This window comes from Bos indicus, chromosome 13 (genome assembly GCF_029378745.1).
Source record: "Bos indicus isolate NIAB-ARS_2022 breed Sahiwal x Tharparkar chromosome 13, NIAB-ARS_B.indTharparkar_mat_pri_1.0, whole genome shotgun sequence".
NCBI classification, from domain to species: domain Eukaryota; kingdom Metazoa; phylum Chordata; class Mammalia; order Artiodactyla; family Bovidae; genus Bos; species Bos indicus.
In genome coordinates this window covers 16,933,792-16,948,777 of record NC_091772.1, presented here as the reverse complement: position 1 = coordinate 16,948,777, position 14,986 = coordinate 16,933,792, and positions in this window count along the sequence as shown.

Below are 14,986 nucleotides of genomic sequence, written 5' to 3'. Positions count from 1 at the left end.
TGCCATTTCCTACTCCAAAGGATCTTCTCAACCCAGGGATTGTCCACGGTCTCTTACATCTCCTGCATTGGCAGGCAGGTTCTTTTACCACTAGCGCCACCTGGGAAGCTGCTACCCACTCGAGTATTCTTCCCTGGAGAGTCCTATGGACAGAGGAGCCTGGTGGGCTATAGCCCATGGGGTCGCAAAAGAGTCGGACACGACCGAGTAACTAACATTTTCACTGTCACTTTATTTCATAAGGAATATATACTAATTATAAGAAACATTATATACACACTATGAAAAAAAAAGGAAAAGTGTTAGTTGTTCAGTTGTGTCCAACTCTTTGCAACCCCATAAACTATAGCCTGCCGGGCTCCTCTGTCCATGGGATTCTCTAGGCAAGATTACTGGAGTGGGTTGCCATTTCCTTCTCCAGGGCAGCTTCTGACCCAGAAGTTGAACTGTTGTGTCTTGTGTCTCCTGCATTTGCAGGCAGATTCTTTCCCATGCACCACTTGAGAAGCCCAGGAAATATAATGTACACATATATGGAAGAGTCTGAATTTTGGAAAATTAGTTTTATTATATTCATATGGTTGTGTTTACTTAAAAGGCCTCTGTTTCATACTCCTTAAAGTATGTACTGAATTCTAAGTTCTGAGATGAAATGATATCTTTTTAAATTAAAAAAAAAAAGTAATTACTATAGTGTTCTGGCAAGAATTGTTATGGATTTGTGGAATAAAGAACAAAAATGTTCCTACCAGATTGCAATAATCTGTTTCTTCTACAGAAGAAAAGAATTCTAGATAAGCTGTAATATTGTTCCAATTAGTAGTTCCTCCTTTCTGGGTAAGTATTCCTGTCCACTGTCATCAGGCTTGACCATGAGACTTTGGCCAAAGAAGTCTTTCTGGGTGTTCACCATCCCCCCACTTTTCATTCCGTCTGAGGACAGGGTTTCTCATTGAGGATGCCACCAGCTTGAGTTCTGAACGTGGACCTCAGCCTCCACTGATCTGTATTGGAAGGAAGACATTTTCCTCTGCCCTTCTAGATTCTTCTGGCTGGCTAGATCCTTCTTAAACTCACATGAGATAGGTTAACAGGAGAAAATTGCACTCAAGTTTTATAACGTGTATACATGTGAGAGACCCAGGAAAACAGAGTAAGTCACCAGAATGGCCCAAACACTCCCCTTAAATACCATCTGCAGCTAAAAACAAAAGAAGATGTTGGGATGGTGGTTTGGGATTTCAGAGGGAAAGCAAATGTTTGGCAGATAAATGTTTGCTGAGCCAGGCACAGACAGTGTGGTACAGAGAGGAATTTTAATAAGCAGATGCTGCTGGTTCCTTGCTACCTGCCCACCTAGCTCCTACAACAGGGACCTGTGAGAGAGCTCCCCGCCTGGAACAGGTCCTCTTTCAACTTTTTTTTTTTAGAAATTAAAAAATTATTTTATGTTTTATTTATTTATTTTATATTTAGCTGTGCTGGGTCTTCGTGGATGTTCAGGCTTGCTTTAATTGTGGTAAGTGGGGGCTACTCTCCAGCTGTAGTACTCTGGCTGCTCACCGCAGTGACCTCTCTTGTTGCAAAGCATGGGCTCTAGGGGGCACGGGCTTCAGTAGTTAGCTGTGGCACTCAGGCCTAGCTGCTCCATGGCATGTGGGATCTTCCTGGACCAGGGATCAAACTAGTATCTGTCTCTTTCCTTCTCCTTCTCCTCTCTCTGTCTCTCATTATGGGAGACTTCTTTCAGAGCTTTCAACTAGTTTGCATTTCCTGGACATGCTCCAGTTGGCCCAGAAGTGAATATCAATGAGGAGCAAGTTTGCGAATAAATAATCATAGCTTTCCTCACTTTGCTGTACACCTGAAACATTGTACATCAACTATACTTCAATTAAAAAAAAAGTGAAGCAAAAAATAATAATCATGATCTTCCTGAATATGTAATAACATCTGAGAGCAAATGCTACTAAAAATTGATATTTCTGTTGGGGAGAATTGAGCACTTCTGGTCTGGGATCAGTCCAGGGGCGACAATAATCTTCGCCCGTGTCTGACTGAAGAAGGGGTGTCTGCATGGGGGAAGTGATGGTGGTGGAGACACTGGATGGAGAAAGGGCTCAGAGGCAAGAGTTGAGAGGTGGGCAGGGTTGCAAACAGGGTGCACAGGCTGTAAAGCCCAGGGGTTGAGACCAGACGTTGGAGCTGGGCATCAGTACAGGTGGGAGGGCAGAGAAGGTCCCAGAACCTTAGTGGAAAGGATGGAGGAGGAAGAGGAGGGGGAGCACTGTGAGTGAGGAGGTGGACGGTGGAGGCAGGAGGGCTGACCACCAGCCCCCGGGTCCCTGGAATGAGGTTACGGGTCAGTGATGGAGGGAGGTGCCCAACACTGGGCCTCTCGGGCGTGAGAACCAGAGTGGGGATGCAGATTGTCCTGGTGCTGGCCCCATGCCACACAGCCCTCTGCAGGCACTGGATCTGAGGCCAGGATGTAGGCAGGGCCAGAGCGGGGTGAGGATGAGCAGGTTGCACCGGGAGGAGTGAAGCAAGAGGTTGTGGGCGCATAACGCATGCCGGCCTGCGTCATGTCGCCCTCACACCTGGCCTCTCCACCTGGTGCAGGAACACGTGCAGGCAGGAGCCGAACCAGGTGGCCTCTCAGTGCTGGAAGGTTTGAGTGTAACGCGTCTCTGCTGCAGAGTGCCCTGGGGGCCAAGGCGCTGTGGGTGGAAGGATGAGGAACCCAGATCTCAGCCCGGGCCGGCCCCTTGGGATCTTCACTCACCCCGCCCAGTTCCGTCAGATCAGTGTGGGCTCCGGGCCTCTGTGCAGGAGAACTCAGCTACATAGTTGGCTCATTTGAATCTGTGATAAATGAAGAAGCAGGAGACAGTCTGGCTGGTCACCTTGTAGGCTTTTCTCTGATCTTATTCTGATCTCAGGGCTGAGCCAGCCAGTGGGTGATGGAGGGGAGGCCCTTTCTTCCTTGTTCATGATGATGCTGTCTTTTCCTCCTAAATGTGAAGGGACTGTAGAGCATACCATGCTCCTAGGTCAGCCTAAGAGATGAAAATTGCTACCAGAAGGCTTGATTAAAAAAAAAAAAAAAAGATCACCAGTAGAGGGACTTCCAGGGTGGCGCATTAGTTAGCACTCTGAACTTCCAAGGCAAGGGCGTGGGCTCCACCCCTGCTTGGGAAACTAGGCTCCTACATGCCCTGTGGTGTGGTGTGGTGTGCTTAGTCATGCAGTCACGGCTGACTCTCTGCAACCCCATGGACTTTGGGGGAAAAAGAAAAAATCAATGGTGAGGGAAAAAAAGTCAGTGGTAGAGATACCAGCCTGGGTGCAAGTCCAGGGTTGCCATCTCCCGTCCTTGCCCGGGTCCCCTGCCCCCCACTTCACCCGTTCATCCCCGTGGGCATGGGAAGATGAGTTTGGAGACTGTGGAGGCGATACCTCACTCAGGTGAAGCAGAGCCCAGCCAGATTAAAAGGCATACTTAGAAACAGAACCTTGCTGGCAAACTGTCTCCGAGGAGATGTGGAGGCCTCTGGGGACCAGAGAGGTGGAAAGGGAAGTGAATGTGGGAAGGGATGTGCAGGAGGATGGAGAGCCCAGCATGGGCATCTGGCTCTCAGCAGGCTTCGTGGGAGAAGCACCTGTGTTTGCTTATTCAATATTCATTCTTACCTCACAATCAGGGTGTCGAAAATGACCTTAAATGTCATCTCCCTTCTTTTTCTTACTTATCACCGTAGGACTCTGCAAAACTGGCAGGAGATCAAGAGATTCATCCCAGATCATTCATTCCAGATCAGATCATTTCATCCCAGATTCCAGATCATCAGAGCCCAGAATTTGGATTGTTGCTGCCAGCGAAAGCAAAAGCGGGTGGAGTTTGGTTTAACGATGACTATAAGGAGTGGGGGTGGAGAGGGCGGGGGAGAAGACCAGCGGAAGACAGACTTGTGCAGGCATGTGCAGTGTCGTGATACAAAGGTCAATTGATGACATAAATTAGCAATATAATTGATGACATTAAAATGAATATATTCTTTTGTTTTAAGGAGCTAATAGCTCTGTGCAAAAATGATCTAATTTATTTCTACCACTTCCCCAGTGAATTAGAAAACATCATTTTATAGATAGTGACTACATGGTTGTTGTTGCTCAGTTGCTAAGCTGAGTCCGACTCTGTGATCTGAAGGTCCGCAGTATGCCAGGCTTCCCTGTCCTTCACTATCTCCTGGAGTTTGCTCAAACTATTGTCCATTGAGTTGGGGATGCCATCCAACCATCTCATCCTCTGTTGCCCCCATCTTCTCCTCCTATCCTTAGCAGCAGGGCAATCTTTCCCAGCATCATGTTTTTTTCCAATGCGTCAGCTCTTTGTATCAGGTGGCCAAAGTATTGGAGCTTCAGCATCAGTCCTTCCAATGAATATTCAGGGTTGATTTCCTTTAAGATTGATTGGTTTGATCTCCTCGCTATCCAAGGGACTCTCAAGAGTCTTCTCCAGCACCACAACTTGAAAGCATCAATTTTTTGGAACTTAGCCTTCTTTACGGTCCAGCTCTCACATCCATACATGACTACTTGGAAAAACCATAGCTTTGACTAGGAGTTGGATAAATATACCTGATGGCACTGTAAACTTGAGTGTCAAGGAGAAAAATAAATTTTAGGTCCCCCTGTCATCACCTCTGAGTGTTCTCTTCCTGAACAGAATTGAATTATGATTAAGAGTTATGAAAAAGAATTATGAGTGGAATTCTTATAAAGAAGGAGATGATCAAATTGGAGCTGAGAATTCATAATACTCCATAGTGTGAAACACTGAAAACTATTTGTCACTTGGGTAATTGAATGATTTGCCCCAGAAAGAGTTTCTGAGAAGTGAACTCACTTTTTCCTTCAAGATATTTGAATATCTGTCTGTCTACTTATTGAGTGTTTCAGGCACTGTGCTAAACCCTTTATAGACATAATCCCCACAAGAACCTTGTGCAGTATAATCAGCCTCCATACTGCAAATTAAGAAGTGAGACTAAAAATAGTTAAGCATTTGCCTAAGGTCAAAGAGCTAAAAGCAGAATACGATTTGGATGCATCTGTCTGGTTCTAAACCCTACATACTGAACCACTCTTCAGGGTTGGCTTGCAGTGGCTTACACGTCTGCACAACAAGCTCAAAGAGAATTCACAGCAGCCAAAGCACACTGATGGCATGGACACAAGCAGGTTTTACAAGCACATTTATTCGATGGCCTTCCATAGAAGGTTTTGTGCACAAGCTATTCTTATTTATCTTGCCCTCTAAACACTTCCTTAAAAATACAGCACCTTAAAAAAGGTGTGATGTTCAGAGTCATCAGGAAAGTTGGATAAGAAGACATCATTTTAGTGGCAAAGGCTAATGAAATCCCATCTCCATGGTCAATAAACATGGAATTCTACTAGATTATGACTTACTCTCTCAACCCAAATGTGTCGGCTTTCAAATCCTGACTTCTCCAGATATAACCATGTAGAAGAAAGCCAGGCAGGTTCTGGTCTTTGCTGCCCGTCCTTGGCCAGATTCTGAGTTATAAATTTGTTGTCCTTGATGAGTTAGAAGATACTCTTGGTTCTTCAAAGGACATCATATTTTGGTGTTTAGCTTCAAATCAACTTTGAAGGTCCATAACATGTAGAATAGTTATGCCAGTTTTGCATAGGTGCAGTTTGGTTTTATTTTTTAAATTTAAATTTTTTTTTTTTTTTTTACCAAGGTATCATTGATTTACAAGGTTGTACCAATCTCTGCCAGTCGTTGTACAGCACAGTGACTCAGTTTTAAGCATATAGAGATTCTTATTTTTAATATATTGTTTTCCGTGATGGTTTATCCAAGGAGATTGGATTTAGTCCCCTGTGCTATAGAGTAGGACCTTGTTTATCCACTCTGTACGCAATAGCTTGCGTCTACCAGCCCCAAAGTCCCAGTCCATTCTTCTCCCTTCCCAGCCTCCCGCTTTGAGATCACGAGTCTGTTCTCCGTGTCTGTGAGTTCGTTTCTGTTTGGTAGGCAAGTTCACTTGTGCCGTATTTTGGATTCCACATATAAGTGGTGTCATATGGTATTTGTCTTTCTTTTTCTGACTTACTTCGCTTAGCATGATAATCTCTAGCTGCGTCCATGTTGCTACAAATGGTAATATTTTATTGTTTCTTATGGCTGAGTACTATTCCCTTGTATAAATGTATATACACGTACCACATCTTTATCCATTCATCTGCTGGTGGACACTTCAGTTGTTCCCATGTCTTGGCTGTTGTGTATAGTGCTGCTATGAACATAGGAGTGCATGTATCCTGTGGAACTATAGTTTGGTCTGGCTGTATGCCCAGGAGTGGGATTGCTGGACCATATGATAGTTCTATCTAGCTTTCTGTGGAAACTCTGTATTGGTTTCCATAGTGGCTGCACCACGTTGCATTCCCAGCAACAGTGTAGGAGGATTCCTTTTCCTCAACACCCGCTCCAGCATTTGTTACCTGTAGAGTTTTTTATTTTTTTAACTTTGTTTTCTTTTTTAACTTTACAATATTGTATTGGTTTTGCCATATATCAAAATGAATCCGCCACAGGTATACATGTGTTCCCCATCCTGAATCCTCCTCCCTCCTCCCTCCCCATACCATCCCTCTGGGTCGTCCCAGTGCACCAGCCCCAAGCATCCAGTATCGTGCATCGAACCTGGACTGGCGACTCGTTTCATATATGATATCTGTAGACTTTTTAATGACCAGTATGAGGTGGTATGGGCTTCCCTGGTGGCTCAGTAGTAAAGAATCCACCTGCCAGTGCAGGAGATGCGGATTTGATCCTGGGTCATCAGGGGTCCAGTTTCGCAATGTTTTGCACACAGAGCTGCTTTATCCAGTGAATTTCCGGGGTTACACATTAAGCTAGTGAGAGGCCCAGAAAACTTTGTCCAACTTTTCAGGTGATAAAAGTATTTCTTCTTCTTTTTTTTTTTTTTGTTAGAAATATAGTTAGCAATGTGGTGTAAGAGAAAATATTGATGACCTTAATAAAGACAACTTGTGGGATGAAGATATTTCTGAAACTGTGAGTTAGTGGGGCACATGATGGTCAAGGAAGTCATATTATTTTGGTTCAATAATTGGGAGCATTCTAAGGGCCTGGAAGTACATCTTTTACCAATGTACACAGTCCATTGTACTCTGGTATGGGAACAAGATAATTCCGAATTGTTACAAAAATGGTGACACGCTCTTATAAACATGACATTTACGTGCATGTCTAGATGTTACCACATATCTTATTAGTGTGTGGCAACTTCCTATTTTTGGTTCCTTGTGACAAGCCGACATATAAATACACCATCAGGCACCTTTGCTGCTTCTGTCAGGGCAGAGTTAGTTGTTTTATGAGAGCAATGGATGACGTGAATTGTGGTCAAGTGCCACTCACAGACGGAGAAGGCAATGGCACCCAACTCCAGTACTCTTGCCTGGAAAATCCCATGGACGGAGGAGCCTGGTGGGCTGCAGTCCATGGGGTCGCTAAGAGTTGGGCACGACTGAGTGACTTCACTTTCACTTTTCACTTTCATGCATTGGAGAAGGAAATGGCAACCCACTCCAGTGTTCTTGCCTGGAGAATCCCAGGGACGGGGGAGCCTGGTGGGCTGCCGTCTCTGGGGTTGCACAGAGTCGGACATGACTGAAGCGACTTAGCAGCAGCAGCCACTCACAGAAACTGAGTTTCCTTTGGGATGTGCCTGCTGCCCTTTTCATGCCCAGGGCAGAGTGAGGCTACTCCATTGTGCCTCGGTGCGCATCTCACACGGAGCCTCACGGAGCCTAGAGCAGAGCTGCAACCCACAGATCTGTGAAAAAGATTCAAATCAAGAGGAAAAAACGGGGTTCTTTGCACCTGAAGACTGGTGAGAAAGAACCAATTTGCTTGGAAATGACGTTGCCATTTCCCGCAGGGTTGGTTCGTTCTGCTAAAACTTCTCACCCGCTTGTGCAGAAATGTTCCTTGAAACAGAGGCTTCTCTCAGGTGGAAGGTGAAAAAACCCTCACACTTGGCTGGGCCCAGGTGGCTGGAGAGAGACTGTACCTTTTAATGCCAACTCCCCACCTTGTGGAAGGGAGGCCCTTGTGGACTATCTGCCACTGTTCATCGTCACTAGCCTCCTCTGGGCTGGCCAAGGACCACGAGCTGCTTTCAGTTTGATGGCTCGACAACCTAATTAAGGAAAAAAAGAGGACAGGCAAGAATGATAGGGCCAGCCTGAAGCCTTGGACTGCCTTCTTTCCCCCCTCTCTTCCCAGGGTCTGTGCTCTGTTTGAAATTAAACTTCTGTTTTCTTCCAAAATGAATGATGGAGAGAGGAAAAAAAAAAAAAGCCACCCAGGGTTGAAAAGTGGTTGCTTCTTACAGCTGACTTCCTGCCTTGGCCAAGAAGGCAGTCCCGTGTCCTCAACTCACCCCTGGCCGCCAGGCTCTATGCAAATGAGAAGCTGTTTCCATGTCTGCCCATCTGAGGCTCTCAAGTAGAAAAGAAAGAGAAAAAAAGAAAAAAACCACCGATATCGTCAACAAAAAAACCCCAAGACCAATTAATTCTAGTTGATTGCAGCCAAGCTGGGGCGCTGGTGAGGAGACATCCTGTTTTGCCATTGAGGCTGTCACCTACATGCCAGGAACCTCCCTGGTGAAAGAAATCGGGGGTGACAAAGGATTCACAACACTTGCGGGATGATTTTTCTAACCTTTGGTCACTGGGAATGATATTTTCTTTAGGCTAATTTGCTTTGATGGAAAAACAGGAAAAGCAAACCTGAGTCTTAATTATGCCTGAAGATCTATTTTGGGGCCAGACTAAATTGGTCTTTGATCTTGCAAGAACTGTTCGGCCTCTCCACAGCTGCAGGCTGGGGAACAGCTACCAGGCAGCAGTGTGCAGGCTCGGGTGCTTCAGTCGTGTCCGACTCTGTGTGATCTTATAGACTGCAGCCCAGCAGGCCCTTCTGTCCATGGAATTCTCCAGGCAAGAGGACTACCAGGGACCCAATATAAGAAGTGGCTCCATCCTTCACTCCTGTACCTGTAATACCCTTTGTTTGATTTGAAGAGCTGAGCAACCCTTCCAAGTCCAAGTTTTATTCCAGAGCCAATACAAAATTTAAAATCCAGCCAGAAAGATTCAGATTAGCTGTGGGCCAAGCAGGTATCATGGAGAAGGAAATGGCAACCCACTCCAGTAGTCTTGCCTAGAGAATCCTGTGGACAGAGGAGCCTGGTGGGCTGCTGTCCATAGGGTCTCACAGAGTTGGGCACGACTAAAGCAACTTAGCATGCATGCATGCATTGGAGAAGGAAATGGCAACCCACTCCAGTGTTCTTGCCTGGAGAATCCCAGGGACAGAGGAGCCTGGTGGGCTGCCATCTATGAGGTCGCACAGAGTCGGACACGACTGAAGCGACTTAGCAGCAACAGCAGCAGCAAGCAGGTATCAAACAAATTAAATTTAGTAGAGGTGGGAGCAGGAAATGAATCTGTCTTCACTCTGCTGTCAAAGGTGACATCTTGGATGGATTCCTTAATTCATCCCTTTCCTGTCACTTTCAACCCCAAGAGTAGTCTTTTTTTTTTTTTTTTTTTAATGATTAAGACATTTGGGGTTTCATGGTCTGGTCCCATCTGACTAAGACTTCAGCTGCAAATCAGTAATTTTGCAGGGAGTTTACAGGTGAGGCTGGTAGGATAGCTAATTGGGGGAAATGCCAGAAAATGTTAATACATCTTACCTGTGTATTTTTCTCCTTTTAATTTCTCTTTGGTCCATGTTCTAAAGTATACCTACATTATGGTTCAGGAGGGCAGTTTCAACTTGTACATAAATATAAATCTGGGGGGTGGGCTCCAATTTTTGTGCTTCATGTTTAGGGGGGCAAATAAAATGTTTGGAGTACTGTGCAGCAGGGAAGGGCTTGGTGGGGAGGGAGACTGAGTTCCCCAAGAGTGGCAAGACGCAGTGCAATGAGTAATCCAGGAGGGAGACCAGTAAGTGAGGCAGAGACCCTCACGGTAGGAGAGAAGGACTCCTTAGAGCTAGTGATGGATGGATGTGGGGTCTGGGAGTGGAGGTGCTGTGGCAAGGTTTTGGCTTGGACGGTGGGGGCCTGGTTTTTGCTTTTGTTCCTAGTCTATCCAAGTTCATTTGTATCAAAATCTCAGTGCAGTGAGGCCCCATCTGACTGCGTGGCAGAATGTCCCGTCTTTTCCCTCCTCAGTCACCTGTCTCTTTTTATTTCATCAAAGTATAGTTGATTTACAATGTTGCTTTAATTTCTGCTTTACAGAAAAGTCATTCAGCTGTATACATATATATTCTTTTTCATCTGCTTTCTATTATGGCTTATCACAGGACGTTGAATATAGTTCCCCGTGCTCTACAGTAGGACTTTATTGTTTATCCATCCTAGGTACTGCTGCTGCTGCTAAGTCGCTTCAGTCGTGTCTGACTCTGCGCGACCCCATAGACGGCAGCCCACGAAGCTCCCCCGTCCCTGGGATTCTCCAGGCAAGAACACTGGAGTGGGTTGCCATTTCCTTCTCCAATGCATGAAAGTGAAAAGTGAAAGTGAAGTCGCTCAGTTGTGTCCGACTCTTCATGACCCCATGGACTGCAGCCCACCAGGCTCCTCCGTCCATGGGATTTTCCAGGCAAGAGTACTAGTTTGCATCTATTCATCCCAAACTCCTAATTCATCCCTCCCCACCCCCTTTTACCCTTGGTAACCTTAAGTTTGTTTTCTATTCTGTGAATCTCTTTCTGTTTTATAAATAAGGTCACTTGTGTCGTATGGAAGATTCCACATATGAGTGATATCATATGGTATTTGTCTTTCTCTGACTTACTTTCCTTACATCATCTCTAGGTCCATCTATTTGCTGCAAATGGCATTATTTCGTTCTTTCTATGGCTGAGGACTGTTCCGTTGTATCTATGTACAACATCTTCTTTTTCCATGCCTCTGTCAATGGACACTGAGGTTGCTTCCATGTCTTGGCTATTGTAAGCAGTGCTGCTGTGAACACAGGTCCGTCTCCCCATCTTGACTTGTCTTTCACATCAAAGTTCCTGCCGTCCTTCTGCTCTGCTCTCCATAGCTTTTGTCTGTTTCCCGTGGTGCCTTCCTGCCCCCAGGCTGATGCTTGAGCTGTGTTCACCTGAAAAGCTCTGTACTTTTTAGTGCTTTTCTCTCTTCTACTCAAGCTCTGCAGAGGGGTGCCTTAGAGCCAACTGGGCTTTTGTACCTGAGTGTCTTCTTCCCAGGATGCTGTCAAAAGATGCTCAGACCCCACTTCGTGCTCCAAGAAGCCCTGTCCTCTCCAACTTTGACCCTGGCCTGCTCAGACAGCCACACTTCTTCAAAGGTTATTTTCACACCATCTCATGCAAATTAAGGGATGTGGCTGGCGGAGAGTCCACAGCATGGTTCAGAGTCCTGAGACATCTCGTGAAGGTTGCCAAGCCCAGGGTCAGGCTGTATGGCTAGAAGGCTGGTCCGGGCAGAACAGGCAGAGGACCACTTCCTGAGGGTGTGGGTCAAGTCCATGTCTTCATAGCAACATTTTGCCCTGACCTGATTCTCAGTCCTGATACCCAATTACTGATGAAGGGCATAATAAAGTGTAGGTGTGGGAAACATACATGTGTAGAAATCTGTGAATTCATAATGATATTCAAAACAAAACTAAACTCATTTGTTTCCTTTTTAAGAGTATGTCGCCTTTGATTCTGAAAACTAGTAAAAAAGAGGGATAAAAGTCAAGTATGAACCATACTCACAAAGAGTGGACCAGGGCAATGTCTTCTTTATGGAAAAATCCAGCTACTAAATTTAGCAGGAAAGATGGAGTTAGAATATCACCATTTTGAAACTTTTAATGAAACCATTTGTTGTTCAGTTGTTAAGTTGTGTCTGACTCTTTGCAACCCAGTGAACTGCAGCACACCAGGCTTCCCTGTCCTTCACTGTCTCCCCGAGTTTGCTCAAACTCATATCCATTGAGTCAGTGATGCCATCCAACCATCTCATCCTCTGTCGCCCCCTTCCTTCCCAGCATCAGAGTCTTTTCCAGTGAGTCAGCTCTTTGCCTCAGGTGACTGAAGTATTGGAGTTTCAGCTTCAGCACCAGTCCTTCCAATGAATATTCAGGGTTGATTTCCTTAGGATTGACTGCTTATCATCAGGAGGGGAATGCTGAAACCAAAGGGTGGAAAAGTTGATGGGGGACGTTCTAATGTAAGGATCAAGCTGGCACTTCCTGAACTCACTGATTAATATTTAACATCCAAAACAGACACCATGAGCTTCCTGATGTGATATAACAGGAAGTACACAGAACTACCATGAAATATACTTGCTATAAAGTGAAATTCAAATCCAATCAAGCCTCTAGATCTAACTACGTTTATAGTCAGGAACTACATGGGGCAGGGGACCATGTTAAGCCACATCCTGGGGGGATGCATTTAATAAAAACCTATAGTGTGGGAAATTAGGTAGGGCAAAAGACCCTACTTCTTCACTAAATGAAATTCAAGGAGAACAGGAAGAGTAAACCTATAGGTTAAAGATTTAAAAGACACAACCATCAAACTGACATGTAGCCCTTATTTGAATCCTAATTTTGAACAAGTCAGTTGTTTTAAAAAATTTATAAGACACATGGGGCAATCTTTATGTTTTTTGCAATACACACTGAAATATTTATGGCTGAAATAATAGGATGTGTGATATTATTATAAAATTTGCTTCAAAATGGCCCAGTGGCATTGAGCAGCCCAGTGGTGATGGGGGTATAAGATGAAAGAAGATGGGCCATGAGTTGATAGTTGTTGAAGCTTAATGATGGGTGTTGGTATTCCTACTTTTGCGTGTGTCTGAGCATTTCTGTAGTCATTTAGATTGAGGGGAAAGAGGGTTAGGCCTGAGGAAGGAGGAGGATGCAGTGCAGGGGGTGAGTCAGGAGGAAAACCAGCATAAAACGGTGCCACTGAGCAGTGACAATCCCCGCGAGCTTGTGAGTTTCTTGGAAGTTTCAGTGGGACGACAAGTTGGCTTGAGAGGACGGAGACCTTAATTTTTACTCCACGTCTGCCTACGCGCGATTTGTGTTTGGAAAGATGATACTCTGGCTGTGGGCATTGTCCTGATTGGCCACCCTCTCCCCTATTGTTTTTTTTTGTCTTGACTAGTTAGGAAGATCAAGGGCTCAAGAGATAATGGCTGTTTATCTCACTCACTGTTTCCATAGACCAGTGGGTTCAGATCCTTTAAGAGGATTTAGGTTTTTCTCAGAGACCAATGAGTTATTCTAGGCAGCCTGCTTTGTGAAGGGACATCAAGACTTATGTTTGTCAGATTTAGCAAATTTAAATATGGTCTACTCAAGCTAAATTTGAATTTCAGCTAAGTAATTTTGGATAAACGTCAGATAAAAATGAATACATTTTTATATAATATGGAATGAGTCATTTCAGATAAATTGATGTCCTGTATTTTTGTGGCAACTTTAACTGGAATATCAACATTAGTGCTCAAGCTAAAAAGAGTTTTAGGAAGTTAACAGAGATGCAAATGAATATCCATCCATGTCAACCCATCCACTGACATCCATTCATCCATGTCCGACCATCCATCCATCCACTTGTCCATCCTTCTACACGGTCATCCAGAGCTGCTACTGTGTACTGGACACTCTCTTTGGGTACTCTCTCTGAGAGTACTATAATCAATAATACAAACAAACCTCCAGCCTTCATAGTGTTACGTTCTAGGGGCAAAAGTTCAGCTTAGAGTGATCATAACAAACCTCTTGAGATAACCTTTATGTCCAAAAATAGAAGAATGAATGAATGAAAATATAATGACCTGTCATGCAACCATTAGAGACATCATGTTTCTGAAGCCTATTGCATAGCATGGTGGACTGTTTCCTATAGAAAACCAAATTAAATAAAAGTTGACCACAAAACTATATATGAAGTATCATGTAACTCTGTAAATTAAAATAACAAGGGGTGGATTAATCCTGTGCTAATGTCTAGAAGAAGATGCACCTATAAGGATTCTATCTGAGTGCGGGAACTGTGGATAACCTTTTATTATATCTTCATATTTTATTTTCTCATACACACTTTATGCAAAAAGTGATGGATCATTTTTGTATTTGAAAAGTTTTTCCCCCCCCAGAAGCTCCATAGCAACCATGGAAAGGTTAAAGATTAGTGCCAGTTTTGGCTTTGCCATTGATTCTCAGGACAACCTTGGGCAAGTCTTGTCACTGACCTGGGGCTCTGTTTGGATTCAAAATGAAGAAACTAAGCTGTGACATTTTTGTGTAATTAAGAACCAGACTAAGGTTAGAAGTGCTCATTTTAATGGAACGAGCTTTCATCATCCTTTTATATGTCTTCATAAAGTTCACTTATCATTGTTGTATTCTTTTGTTTTATCTAGCTTTTTCATGTACATAAAATTTACTTTTTTAATATTTTGCAATTTACTTTAAAATATTTCAGTATGAAAATTGTGTGTGTGTTCCTAATCCTCTGTGGGGTTGTGAGTTAACATTTGAAATACTCTAACTGTTCATACTCTTTGGGAATGGATGTTATTACATTAGTACAATCAGACTTTAGTGATATTAATCTCTGATCTTTTTGCCTTTTCATACTGTTCATGGGTTTCTCAAGGCAATAATACTGAAGTGGTTTGCCGTTCCCTTCTCCAGTCCTGGCCTGCTGCAGTCCATGGGCTTGCAAAGAGTCGGACATGACTGAGTGAACAACAATCTCTGATCAGTCCTAGAGAGTTCCCTAATAATAAATAGGGAATTATTATTCCCTAATAAATTTATGAAGCTATTTTTCAATAGAGAATTAAGT